Raw genomic sequence first — 14,386 nt, forward strand, 5'->3', positions numbered from 1 at the left:
AGCTAGAGATCTGAATTGAAACTTATCTAGTCTCCTTACAGGGTACTACATGAGCCGAAGGCATTTGCAAACTGGGTTTTGATACATAGTAGGTTTTATTGCAAACTGAGTTTTGATACATTCTAGGTCCTATTGCAAACTGGGTTTGCCCTAAAACCTTGTTGGCTTAGCTCGACATATGAGGTTACAAGGTCAACAGTAGACCCTAGCTGTGTGAACCCAAGTTTTAACTGTTTTTCTCGTCCTACCACCAGACTATGTCAAATGGAGACACGTTTTCAGTCTCGAATGTTAATATATGAATGATTTATTGTCACGGTCATGTCATTCTTGTTGTTCAGATTATTTATTTTTACTTCAATCTGTTCTAGGTTGGCTTGTTATCTGCGTAATGATATGGTTAAGGAAGTTGCATCCTAATTGTTTTCATGGGTGTTGTTCTCCGAACTCATTTGTCTACCTGTGCTATAGTTTGATTATGAAATTTCAAGGCAAGATGCTAGTTTATGGCCGAGTGCGGAAAGCTCTTTATCCATGGAAAAGAAATAGTTTTCTTACCTGATATTTCATGGAAAATAACCCTTACCGACTACTCTCTGTATATTAGAATGACTGTCAATTATTTTAGCTCTCACCTTCAACTCAAGGAGAGCATGTTGAATGACCATCAGAATATCAGTACCAGTCTTCTGCACGCGGCTTCCACAGAGGTGATTTATTATTAATTTCCAGAAATTTATCTTTTTGTTACTGATTACTTGTAATCATTTTTATAATGAAAACAATTTTGAAGAAGCATAACAAACCAAGCTGACAAAAAAATATAATTCAATTTCTAAATTGTACCTACAGGCACAGATTAACCAGAGAAACAACCGAGCTCTTGTCTTTCTCTGCTTTTCTTCTGCAAATTGACTAGCAGCACTGCAGCAGGTTAGCATTCTAGCAAATTTGATTAGGGAAATTTATTTTTTTGTTACTGATTACTTGTAATCATTTTTATAATGAAAACAATTTTGAAGAAGCATAACAAACCAAGCTGACAAAAAAATATAATTCAATTTCTAAATTGTACCTGCAGGCGCAGATTAACTGGAGAAACAGCCGAGCTCTTAGGTGATTTATCATTAATTTCCGACAGCACTGCAGCAGGTTAGCATTCTAGCAAATTTGATTAGGGAAATTTATTTTTTTTGTTACTGATTACTTGTAATCATTTTTATAATGAGAACAATTTTGAAGAAGCATAACAAACCAAGCTGACAAAAAAATATAATTCAATTTCTAAATTGTACCTACAGGCGCTCTTGTCTTTCAGCTCTTGTCTTTCTCTGCTTTTCTTCTGCAAATTGATTAGCAGCACTGCAGCAGGTTAGCATTCTAGCAAATTTGATTAGGGAAATTTATTTTTTTGTTACTGATTACTTGTAATCATTTTTATAATGAAAACAATTTTGAAGAAGCATAACAAACCAAGCTGACAAAAAAATATAATTCAATTTCTAAATTGTACCTACAGGCGCAGATTAATTGGAGAAACAACCAAGCTCTTGTCTTTCTTTGCTTTTCTTCTGCGAATTGAACAGGTTGGGCTCAACTATTGCAGAGAACAATGGGCTAACATGAGCATGGAAATCTGCAAAAGGTCGAGCACGCTGCCATATAACATTTAGAATTGAAGAAGAACTGAAGACAAGTGGCCAACTGAAGACAAGTGGCTACTGTCATGCAAAATTCATGTTATTTCCCGACGTGTTGTGGCTTGCCTATATGGTGTGTTGTGGAAGTCGACAATCAAAGTTTGGATAAAATAACTTGCCGCTTCAACCAGCCTACTTAGGATAAGATCATATTGCAAACTTTGCCTCCACAACCTACTTTGGATAAGATGATATTGCGTCAATATTTTTGCATCGGGCGACGTGAAGGCTGTAATAAGACCTCAATTGTTTTCCGAACCAAAAACTTTGCTTAAAAGTTTGTTGAATGAAATTGGGAGCATTAAACTTAGGTTAAAATGCCAAATCACTGAAAAAAAATTGGTCAAAGTATAAACTAATGCTCGGTCAACGATCGATCGATCGCTAATAGTCCCAGGCAGGGACTAATAATATCATCAATAAAGAAATAAATCACTATGCATAGTAATGTGTTCCATATAAAATTATAAAGATTTCGAAACCCCTTGTGGTAGGTATATGAACCCTTCCATGTTACCACAAGGTACTAGGTCGTATAGGGGGCAAAAAAGTATTAATTGGGTCATATTTAAAGTGTTTTATAACTGGTGGTTTATATATATATATATATATATATATATATATATATATATATATATATATGTTTGTATGGATGCACCCTCTGATATGCTAATTTACAAGCGCGTAGTCTAAGGAGGTGGAGGAGTTGCCAGTAAAGTTATGGAAATTCTGGTCATATTTAGAGAAAATTTGGCAAAGATTTTTGTAAATCCAAGTTATAGTTGTGAAACTTCAAAATTTTAGGTGTCCTAGACATTTTTGATGGTACTGAATCCATTTCCACCATAAAAACATGATTCAAACACTGTCTCTACAATATTTTTTAAATTTCTTTTGCTCAGATTCAACCACTTTTAGCCATCCAGGTAATTCCTCCACCTCATTAGACAGCTCCATTTACAAGATACAAATGATATTAAATATGGGCATGTTCGTTGGGAATTTGGAATATAAGTAGTCATTATGTTGCGAAGGGGACATTACAATGCACATATGTGATATTAGCATATAATGTTTCATATGAGGAATTAACCACGTACATGTTCTATGTAAATGAAAGTTGAAGATTCGAACTAGTTTAAAAGTTGCAAACGCGGGTATTATAATAATATATGGATATCATGTCATGGAGGTCGATGACTCAAGGGGCCGTATAATGTTCACCTTAAATATTTATGTTCACATTGCGTGGTTCGCTTTGATGTCGATTTTGTTAAATTTTATATTTATGAGAGATTTGATAAAAACCTTTTCAATAAATTCCTAAATATAACTACTTAATATGTGACGTGTTATTTCAAAATATATACGTATATATTTTTACATGGAATGATATATGGTTTCGAAATGTATTACCGTGTTTATTTAAAAAAGGGAGTAACTATATAACACCCTCGTGGAATACACGTTGGGTCTTAGGGGAGTTAATTGGACAACGCTTCCGCTTGGTTGGTGAACAAGAATGCCAACTTAGGCATGAATTTGTACATGATTGCTATATTAAACAAGAAGGGTTGCATCGCAGCAAGTCCTTGCCGTCAAGAAAACACATCCATACGTGTAACATTCCGTCATGTCACTGTGTATGTGAAACAAATCAATGACCTGCATGTGAAACAAACTAGTGACCTGCAAAAAAATCAGTAAGTCATAGCAGTGATCTGCAAAAAAATCAGTTAGTCATAGCAGTGACTTAGAACAATATGTAGCTAGCAAAAGTCTTTTTATCTGTTTTGTGTAAAGTAAAACATTCAAGTTCTTCGTTTTTTTAGTATATTTTTTCAAATTTATAAAAAAAAGCCCTGATGCCTTGGCCTGTCACTGTTAATCTGCAATCAATCAGATTAGCCTTTATTTGTTTGAAATCCTACAAAACTGTAAGAGCCAAATTGGTAATGTTTTGCAAGAAATGATGCTAAGAAACAAAGTTTAGATCATAAGATAAAAGCATGCATCATTCATGGAGCTAAGATTGTATATTTCAGGATAAAGAGAAATATGAGAAGAAATAAGCCAAAAAAGGTAGGCACCACCCTCTTAACTAGTATTGGAGTTCTAAATACTCTTTTCTGGAAAGCATTGAGTTTAATAGCATCGTCTAGAATTCAGAAACACATGGGCAGGTGATGACAAGCACAAAGATCCCAAATTGCAAAGCAAGAACTTTATTGAGCAAGCCATAAAAATCCAGGAGTAGCTGTAACATCTTTCTGATGCACCAATCATTGAGTACTTTATCATGCACGTAAAGTAATACAGATTTTATAAGCTTTCAGAAATCATAAAGTTGAGAAGTTCTGAATACAATATACATTGCCACAGAATTCATAAAGCCCAGCTATTCTGAATACAATATACAATGACACAGAAATCATAAAGCTGAGATGTTCTCAATACAATATACAATGCCAAAGCTTGTTTCTGTTGACATTGCTAAGTGACTAGCATGGATCTCTTCGAGTATTGTTGATAATTCAGACTCAAAACTTAGCCCTAGACTGCAAGTAGGGAGAATCCCATTGAAAAGCTTGCAAAATGAAAGTTAGATTTCTAAAACCTTGACATTATTCAGAGGAGGGATAATACTGTTTTCTTCATTATGACATTATTTGGAATTTCCTCCCAGAATTAGCTGTGGCTCTACATAAATATATCCCTACCCCTTTTTATTAAGAGGCATAGAATTCAACCAATTCCTCCAAACATTTGCTCTTAATGGCTTCTGGATCTGCATTTTTCAGCATCCACAACAAATGCTCAAAAAGAACGACCTCACAGGAAATTGTTTCCCCACTAAGGTCAGCTCCACATGAACCCTCATGAGATTTCTCAATGAGCACCTTCAACAATGGATGATTGAGATGATTTTCACTTACAACATAGCATCTCCTGGACTTACCAACGTACACTGTTCTATGCCCTGTAGGCACCTCGAAATTTTGCTCTGTTCTATGCCCTACAGGCACCTCGAAATTTTGCTCATCTTGGTCTCCAAAATCGCAGAAATCGTCTGTATGGTTGGAGCTGCCAAGCTTTCAATTTTTCCACGGTTAGTCATGTTTAAAAACAGATTTGCTAATACACAATTCACTCCAGAAAACTATCTACTTTGAGATTAGCTAATACACATAATACACAGTTCACTCCAGAAAACTATCAACGCCTCAATGAAATTAGTTAATACACCCAATTCACCCGATTAGCTAATATATACAGTTCACTCTAGACTTATATCTAATGCAAGCAGACAATAGGATTCAGATTTATGCAAATACTAGCATTGGCGAACTCACCAGGGTTGCTTACCAACGGCTTGTGCTTTTCTATTACAGGGACTGAGCGATTGCACCATTTGTGCTAAACTTACCAGCTTTGCTTCCCAAGAAATTTTGTTTACGAACAATTAAGCTATGAGAATTTCCACGAACAACAATTTCCGCTACAACCATTTTTATGATTTCGCATGGTCGTGAGAATTTCTATGAACAACAATTTCCGTTACTAACATTTTTTTATGATTTCGCGGGCCATAAAGAGGGTTGGATTTTCAGTTACCAAAATTTCGGTGAGAACTGCACACACATTACAAGAGTACGAAGAAGCAATCTCGGTTGGCTCTTCGATATCATCTTAATTGTAAAAATACAAGAAAACCCCAATCAATAAACAAGAAAACCCCAAAGGCTTTTTGATAAGCTGCCACTTAAAGATGAAAATGAAAAGTGACTCTTACTGAGAGGAAGAATTGCAACATAGATGAAAGCTGCCAAATCTTTAAAATTGGCTTCCTTAGCTGCCTCTTCAACTGCTCTCTGCATTACAAATCAACCTCAAAAACCTTCAATATTAGAGGAAAACCCTGATTGATGTTCTGAAAAAATTAAATGGAATTGAAAAGATTCTAGTAAGAATGAAAAATACCCACCCTGAATGAATCCGACGATGCTTGAAACCAAATTGGGAAACCCCTGCTACTTCTAGGCCAACTGGGTCAAGATCAACTGAGTCCATTGGGTATGAATCGAATCAGCAACCACTTGCTAAATAGGTTATGGATATCGATATAATAATAAAGGGTGCTGGACGAAGTGCTGGTGCGCGCTATGATTCTTCAACCGCCTCTGTATATGCGTAGACTCGGTCAAATGCTACTGCTTAAAGCCTGTTTTCTAATCATGCCGTGAAATCCTGATCAGCTGGGGCTTGGACAAGGAAAATTTTAAGGATGGAAAATTTTCTTGAAGTTTAAAACATTGGCGAATCTCACTAATCCCTAATATGCAAATTATAAATGTTTATTGATATATTTGTAAAATTATTCAAATTTATAATTATTTTATATATAGTCTCTATATAATGTTGGCGATTTTTAAGGTAAAATAATTTTATATTCTAAAATTTGGGCGAATCGTCTTTTATCAAATTGGAAATTGGCGAATCTTTTTTGTGGAAAAATCATGGAAAATTAGCCCACTGGGCGAACATTAGCCCCTAAAATTTTCCATGGGCTTGGATATCTAAGAATGTCAAGCACAAAAACAATGAGGGAAGATGGTAGTGCATACAGAATTCTCAAATTCCAGATCGATTTTCTTGCATCAGCGGTATCTTTTCTTGGGGCAACAACACTTGAAGGGATTGAAGCATTTTGATTCCCTTCAAACCTTCATCTTGAATCATCACCAGAGCCATTGACAAGTACAATTAAGCACAGACACATAAGAGCCACCAAAAGCCCATTCAAGCCCAACAGATAAAAGCGTTCAATTTGTAAATGCTGACCTCGATTCTTGGTTTTGCAGAAATATGTATTCCAAAAAGAAAGAAGAGAACAATACTGGACGTGGTAATAAACACGCTAGTAATAAAAAGAAAAAACAAATAATTAAAAGTTATATAAAAAATTATTAAATAAAATAATATGACAATTAGAATATATAAATATATAAAAGTCGCTGCAGCTGGACTGCTGGACTTCATGCTACCGCATGAATACCAAGTGTCATCTTACCTACAACCTAAGATCTACGCTCACTTAAACCATTATGTGAACCATATTTCAAACCATCTTTCAGATTCATTTAATCGACTCATCTGCGCCATGATCGATCTGCCTCGTCGCTCGCTCACCATTTTCTCTTATTATTACTGTGCATCCGTTCATCTAAATCCCAATGGCACAATTCCCATCTGCTGATATATCTTCCTCTTCTTCCTGTTCTGGGTTCATCCAAGTCCCAATGGAAAATCCCAATGGCACAATTCCAAGGTGTAAGCAATCTGGCTCTCAAATTTGAAGATTTTGCAATTGAAGAAATTGCCCACAATGAGATGATGATGAAATTGATTTTTATTTCTTATTCTGAGTGAATTGATTTCCTCGACAGAGAGATTTAGACCCTGGCTTAGTGGTTGTGATAGAGTGTCACCGTGCAAAGAGTGGAGGCTCAAGCCTAAGCAGGTGTACATAATGCTTTCAAAGAACATCAGCGAGATCCATGACAACAAATTCTATGCCTTCAGAGAAGAGCAGAGAGATCCAGGACTCTCTAATGGAAACCGTTTAAGATTAAACATCCTATTGACATGAGGTAAGATTGATATTGACAACTTGACATTTGACCGCATAAAATATGGTGTTATTGTGCAGGGATTTCTTAACTACATGAAGATCTTGGCGTCAAATAGGAGGGATTTCTTAACTACATGAAGATCTTGCCATCAAAGAGGATGACTCTAACAATCCTCTATGATATCAGTGTCATCATCAAGCCTTCTAGGTAAGTTTTTCATATGCCCTTTATTCCTAGACAGCTCAGCCGTTTCAGAGACAATCTCCATTCTCATGAAACGTCATTGAACCGTTCAGAATGGCACTTCTTCTTGGTCCACCTGGTGCTGGAAAAACTACATTGCTAACAACTCTAGCTGGGAATCCTGATCGTGATCTCACAATAAGTTTAGGATCTATTCTAGTAAAATAATATTGTAAGAAATGCCTTCCAAGTTTTAGTAAAATGATATTGTAAGAAATGCCATCCAAGTTTTAAATGTATGGATTAAGAAATTCGACATTGTTTTTTACTCTCAAATGTGCCGAATTTTTTAGCTGTCTATATTTTAGTGCATCAATATTTGACAAGTTTTCATATGTGACTCTACTTCTTACAGAAAAATTATATATATTTTCTTTTTACAGGTCGCTGGAGCTGTAACCTACAATGGGCACTCGTTAAATGAATTTGTGCCTCAAAGAACATCTACTTATATTAGCCAGCATGAATTGCACCTCGGTGAAATGACAGTAAGGGAAACATTGGATTTTTCAGCGCGTTGTCAAGATATGGTGAGTGCTTAATTTTTTTCCCAAAGTTACAGCATTTTCCTATTGAATATTGAACCCATGTTTAATTCAAATTAAACGAAATGCAAAATACCTGACAAAAATCTTCAATTAAACGAAATGCAAAATACCTGATAGAAATCCTTGAAGAGACTATTTTCGGACTAGAAATCACAGATGTTATAGAAGGCATCCCCTCAGAGATTTTCCATCCAGAAAATAAGGGAAGCTTGCCCAAGATTAATGGAAAGGAGCAGAGGGAGGACTCAGCAGAACTCAGGCGGAGCAGTTGGAGGACTTCAACAGAACTCAGGCCGAGCAGTTGGCTCAGAATATTGATAGTTTTGCAGGAATTGGAAGCTCAGACAGATCCTGGAGGCTCATCAGGGGACACAGATCCTGTGAACTTGCCATAGTAATGGAAAGGAGGAACAACAATAACATGCAAGAACGCCATAGTAGACACAGTAGCAATAGGTGGCAAATTCATAGAATAAGCAGCAACATGTGGCAACAAGTGGCAAGAGAGCAAGAAAGCCCATCAGTCACAGCGGGAAGGATGTACTGGAATAAGGATGTACCCGGGAGCTAGCTAGCATTTTACACTGGGAGACTAATGTTAGCATTAGTCTAACAGGTCCAAAAAAATGAACAAATGAATAACACAAACCCAAGATAATATATGCTTTCTGCCTCTGGCCTCGGGAAGAGGCCAAATAAGACAGTGAATGACTATTTATCCAAAAACTTTCATTATACTCGATCAAATGGCAGTATCAAATAGCTCAATTAATTTTAAGTTCATTCGTTTCGATTACTATAGTCCCTGGCCATTTCCAGATGGCAGGGACTAAAAAGAAATTGCAATTTATGTTTGCGTATTTAGATGAATGTGGGCTTGTATATGGTTGTTGTTGTTGAACATGGGTATATAAATCACGATTAATTGCTATTAATATTAACATTATTTGATTGTTGTCCTCTAGGTATAATGTTTGTGGAGTTGCAAGTGCACGTTTATTGGCATGGGGCAAGAACCCTTTGATCCAGTGTTGTGTAGAGGGCATCGAAAGTGTGGAGGAAACCCAGGAGGAAGCCAAAGAAGAGGACATGGAATGTAAGAGTTTGCGGTAGTAGACTCAAGTTATAGACATATCATGCACTGAGAATAGTGCATAAAACAAGGAGGGGTACCCCCACCGTTCATGATGTAATAAAATATACATTTATATTTAGGTTGGTGAGCTTAAATGTATCTAACTAATAGGCTAGTCAAAATGATATTATGGGGTTTTCATGCCCCTGTAGTGATTATAAATGGGTTGTGGGGTCCATGTGCCTATATTGATATGCCTGTAAAGGCTTGAGGCATTAGAGCATGGATTTGTAACATTGTAATTAAATATTATAATAATATTAAAATTAGGATGGCTGCGGAAACCACTCGACGAAAAGAGTATGGGGAGCGCAATTCAAGAGAAAAATGCAACAATTGTATTCTTTCAGTTAAAAGTACACCCTGGGGTCCATGTGGCTCGACTAAGTGCCGCTTAGCTAGTTAAGGTCATACAGTTATAAAAGGTTATATTTTGCCTGTAAAGGGATTCATTCAACCAAGGATGATTAGAGGGGGGATTAGTGAGTGAGTCCTAGGGTGGACTCTAATACTAAATGATAGCCAATGAGTCCTGGGGTTGGACCCCAAATTGGCCAAGGTGTGGTTACTAAGTTAACCGTATTGTATGGATGCATCATGTTTATGATGTGATACCCTATGTTAGCTTTGGGAGCTTGGTGCTCATAGAGTTTGTTGGCCTTATTTATGGCTTGGAGGCGATGCAGTTTTGGTGGGAATGCATGAAATTTTGTGACCTGGTGGGGTTGGCTGGATCCCCGGAGTAGCATGAGTATTAGGTTGGCACCTTCGCAACTAGTTTGGAGGGTGCCTAAAGCTCTTGAGAAGCATGTATGTTGGGTTGGCAGCATAGCCATGGATGTGTAGATGTTTCGGTTACTGTTTCTTATGGAGTTTCCACCTCAGCTCAAGGGTAACCTATGGTTGATTTTATGAGCCACATGGTCTATGCCTAGGAGGAATGTCAAGAGCTCACAAAAAGTCAATTCATTTTTTATACGCACAAGTATCTTTGATTTACCTATACCAATTTATATATTTATGATGGATATTTGAGTTAAATACGGAGAAACCCTAATTCTTGGGTTTCATGGTTAAATGTCTATTACGAAATGATAATTTTGCTATGCATACTTATATTTTTATATATGTTGTGTGTTATGTGCCATGTTATGTTTTATGGGTATCCCCATATGATCTTATCTGCTTTGACGAAAAACCCTAAGTTGGGAAGTTACAGTTATTTTGTATCTTGCATATGTATATGTGTGTTGAGCATTACAATTTGTGTTTTTATTAGATTGTTAATCCCAGTAGGGGTTTCACATAATTACATGAATATTTCCGTTGTGGTGCTTAAATTTTGCTATATGCAATGTAGAAAATATATGGCAGATTGTACTACAATGCATAATTACTTATAATTGTTTGTAACAAGATAATTTATGGAAAAATTTCTAATGTATACACTTTCCACATATTAATTTATTTAACATTGCATAGTATTGTTGAGTAGTGTCGCACAACTAGGGGCTAGGGACATTACAATGTCTACCCTCAAATTATATTTTTATGACCGATGAAGGTGAAACTCATCATTTTCAGAAATCTTGTGAAGTTGAAACTAGCAAAAAGTGGAAGAAAACAATGAAGGAAGTAATGGTTCTCTGTTGAATAAATAAAACTTGGGAGTTAGTGAAGCTTCCAAAAGGAATAAATGCCCTACAAAACAAATGGGTATACAAGATTAACCTTTAGGGTGAAGAGATGAAGGAAAGATACTTGTAAAGCAAGGTTGTTGAGGAATGGATTTTCCGAAAAAGAAGGTATTAACTTTACAAAAAAAAATTCACATGTTATTAAAATGTCATTCATAAGAGTTATCCTTGGTCTTGTTGCTGCTTTAGACTTGGAATGTGAACAATTAGATGTGAAGACAAATTTTCTTCATGGAGAATTGAAGGAGGAAATTTATGTGGAACAACTAGAAGGATTCAAGGTAAATGGTAAAGAGAACCTTGTCTGTAGGTTTAAGAACAACATTTATGGGCTGAAACAAGAAACATTTCAATGGTATAAGAAATTTGATTAATTTATATTGGATCATAAGTTCAAAATACTACAGACTAATCATTGTGTCTATATCAAGAGGTATGACCAAGAAAGGTATATTATACTACTCCTGTATGTGGATGATATGCTAATTGTTGGACATGATAAAAACATGATTAATAGGTTGAAGAAAGATTTCGATAGTCAATTTGCAATGAAGATTTAGGTCCAACATAACAAATATTGGGAATCAGGATTACACATGATAGAAAGAACAAAAAATTGTGGTTGTCACAAGAAAAAAATAATGAGAAGGTGTTAGACAGGTTCAATATGAAGGATGCCAAACCAGTTGGTACACCCTTAATGTCACACTTCAAACTTAGTGTTGATTTGTGCCCTTATGACGACTAGAAGAAGGAGGAAATGAGTAAAATCCTTTACGCTTAAACAATTGGTAGCTTGATGTATGCGATGGTATGTAGCCATTTAGATATTACACATTCAGTTGGAGGAGTGAGTAGGTTCCTTGCCAATCCAAGAAAACAACATTGGCGAGTGGTAATGTGGATTTTGAGGCATCTCAAGGGTGCTAGTAATTATTGTTTATATTTTGTTAATTTTCCAACTTTGTTAGACCCTAAACTGTTATTTACCATTGTAGATTTTCTAGCTGCTAAAGATCACAAAGTTTGACGAGTTGCTGTCAAGAGCCTTCCTAGAACATAGTAATACAATTGTCTTTGATTTTCCAAAAGTAATGCTACTAAATTAGGTGCATTAGTTTTTAGCTAAAAACCATAAAACATAATTAACAATAATTAAATAATTGAAAAAAAATAATCTATATATTATATAAAAAATCAATTACCTATTATCAATGTAATTATTATTTTCACAATTTTATTAATCACTTACAATAAATTAATAATTAAATACAATTTTATTTTTTGAAATTATTTTTTAACATGCTGATACTCTATTCAATCAATTATCTTGTATTTTTTATATAAACATAGAATACCAAACGAAATATCTTGTATAAAATGACATTCACAATTCCCTTTAGAGTCACAAACTCGAAGTTATATTTCTTCAATTTAAGATCATTTTATTCAAATATTGAATATATTCATATTTACCTATTGGTAACTAGACTAGCCTGAGAAAAAGATCAGTATACTTGCACCAAGATATCCAATCCAAGTTTTGTTTTGTGACACAATTGACTTTCATCATTTACGTGTAAATGATTGAGATGGAAAATACATGCATGCATTCATCTGGTTGTCAACGTAGTCATTATATATTACTAAACAAGGAAAGCTGCAAATCAGCAAGTCCCCGTCGTTGTCAACTGAAGACAATAGAAAATAAAAGAAATTAATACAAATTTTACTGGCGGTATGACCAAGTCGGTTCATGTTGACATGCTCAATTCTAAATTTTTCCACGGATGGTTGAATCAAATGTAAAGATGGCTATAAATAATCTTAACACTGGGCTCATTGAGAAAAAGAATCCCAAAACAAGACAATTACATTATCCAAGAACATTTCTAATCAACAACTTCCAAATCACGAAATATGGAATTTGCAGCAAGTCGCTCACCGAACATCTCCAATATACCCTTAACAAGTGCCCGAAACTCATTTTTTTCACGCTGGCCATTATGGTCTTCATTGACACTCGCAAGGATCTGATCATAGAGCAACTCAACTATTTCATTGGCTTCTAAAGGAGGCATACCCCTTTCTGAACCCTCCATCCTGAAGGAAGGTTAGAGTTCTGATTGGCTAACTTTACCATCTATATTCACATCCAACTGCTTCTAAAGGAGGCATACCCTTTTCTGAACCCTTCATCTTGAAGGAAGGTCAGAGTTCTGATTTGCTAACTTTACCATCTATATTCACATCCAACTGCTAGAACATAAGATTTGTCACTTGCTCTAAAAGTTTGTCATCTACCAAAAAAATTTATCAGTCATGAGCCATTGAAGACCTCAATATCTTGGATGATAATAATGGGCTTTAAAGCTAGAGAATCAGCCATATCTTGTTGCAAGATACCCTAGAGTAACTGAGCAAGCTTAGCCTTCCCTAATTCTTTGGTCCCTTCTGCCCCATGCTTCTTTAAAAAGTTTGTTAGAAAATCATCACCTTCAAGGGTAAACGTGAAGGGAGGAACACCCATATCTACTCCCATTTGAACACGGGTAGACCGCAACTCATTCCTGCTAATCTTTCCACTGTCATCTGTATCAAGGTCCTTAAACAGATTTTCATCCAAAACGACCATAAACATCTGACCAACTACTAGTTGAATAAAACATAGTATAAGGTAATATTACATCTATAAGTAGATTAAAATTTGGAGTATATTTTTCTCTTTTAAATACATCGGTATCAGCTTCCATAGGTGCAATAGCTCATGTGTTGCAGTGGGGCTTCAACAACATTTTCCTTCTTGTCATTTTTGGAAGGGGAGGTTAATAATAAAGAAGTGATCCTCTCTATTCAACTTACCAAATTTGAGATATGGTAGTTGGAAATAATGGGATCATGTAAGAATTGAACTAAATCTTTTTTCAAAGTTTTAAGAGTTGCATTTTGAACACCAAAAAAAAGTTGGGACCATATTTGTCTTAAGTTGCATTATTTTGAATATCCAGAAGTAGAAAGACCAATTTTTTTCCGATTGGAAAATTGTTAAACCTTGTGTCCCCACTCAGTTTGTAATGCATTTACACAATTTAAATACACCAATTGAGGCCAAAGGTTCATCTCTTAGCCTCGAGAGTGGAAGTTGCATCATCTTCTTGTCAAAGCCAGAAAACACTCCCACTATCATGAACTGAAACATTCTAAACATGTTTTCTAGGAGTTCTCAAGGAAAATAAGGATTTTATCATGCTTGAGTAAACTTAGGAACAAAAGTTTGCAAGCGTTTTCAGCTTTGGTACCTTCCTTCTCTCTATCTTTGAATGCAGAATACCATAAGTACATCTCTTATTGATGTATTATAATGATAGAATGATAGCTACAACCATATCCCAAACAAATAGTCTTTTGATCTAGATTCTAAATGTGTCCA

The 14,386-nt window shown here is 35.5% G+C and overlaps 1 pseudogene; it reads right to left on the minus strand.

Moving 5' to 3' along the window:
• Nucleotides 1-12,848: 12,848 nt before the first annotated feature.
• Nucleotides 12,849-13,591, minus strand: LOC149166188 (uncharacterized; annotated as a pseudogene).
• Between the last annotated feature and the right edge of the window lie 795 nt (nucleotides 13,592-14,386).

The sequence above is a fragment of the Pinus tabuliformis genome, chromosome 5_1, assembly GCF_031772625.1.
Source record: "Pinus tabuliformis cultivar Carrire ecotype Pingquan chromosome 5_1, CPIR1, whole genome shotgun sequence".
In the NCBI taxonomy this organism is placed as follows: Eukaryota; Viridiplantae; Streptophyta; class Pinopsida; order Pinales; family Pinaceae; genus Pinus; species Pinus tabuliformis.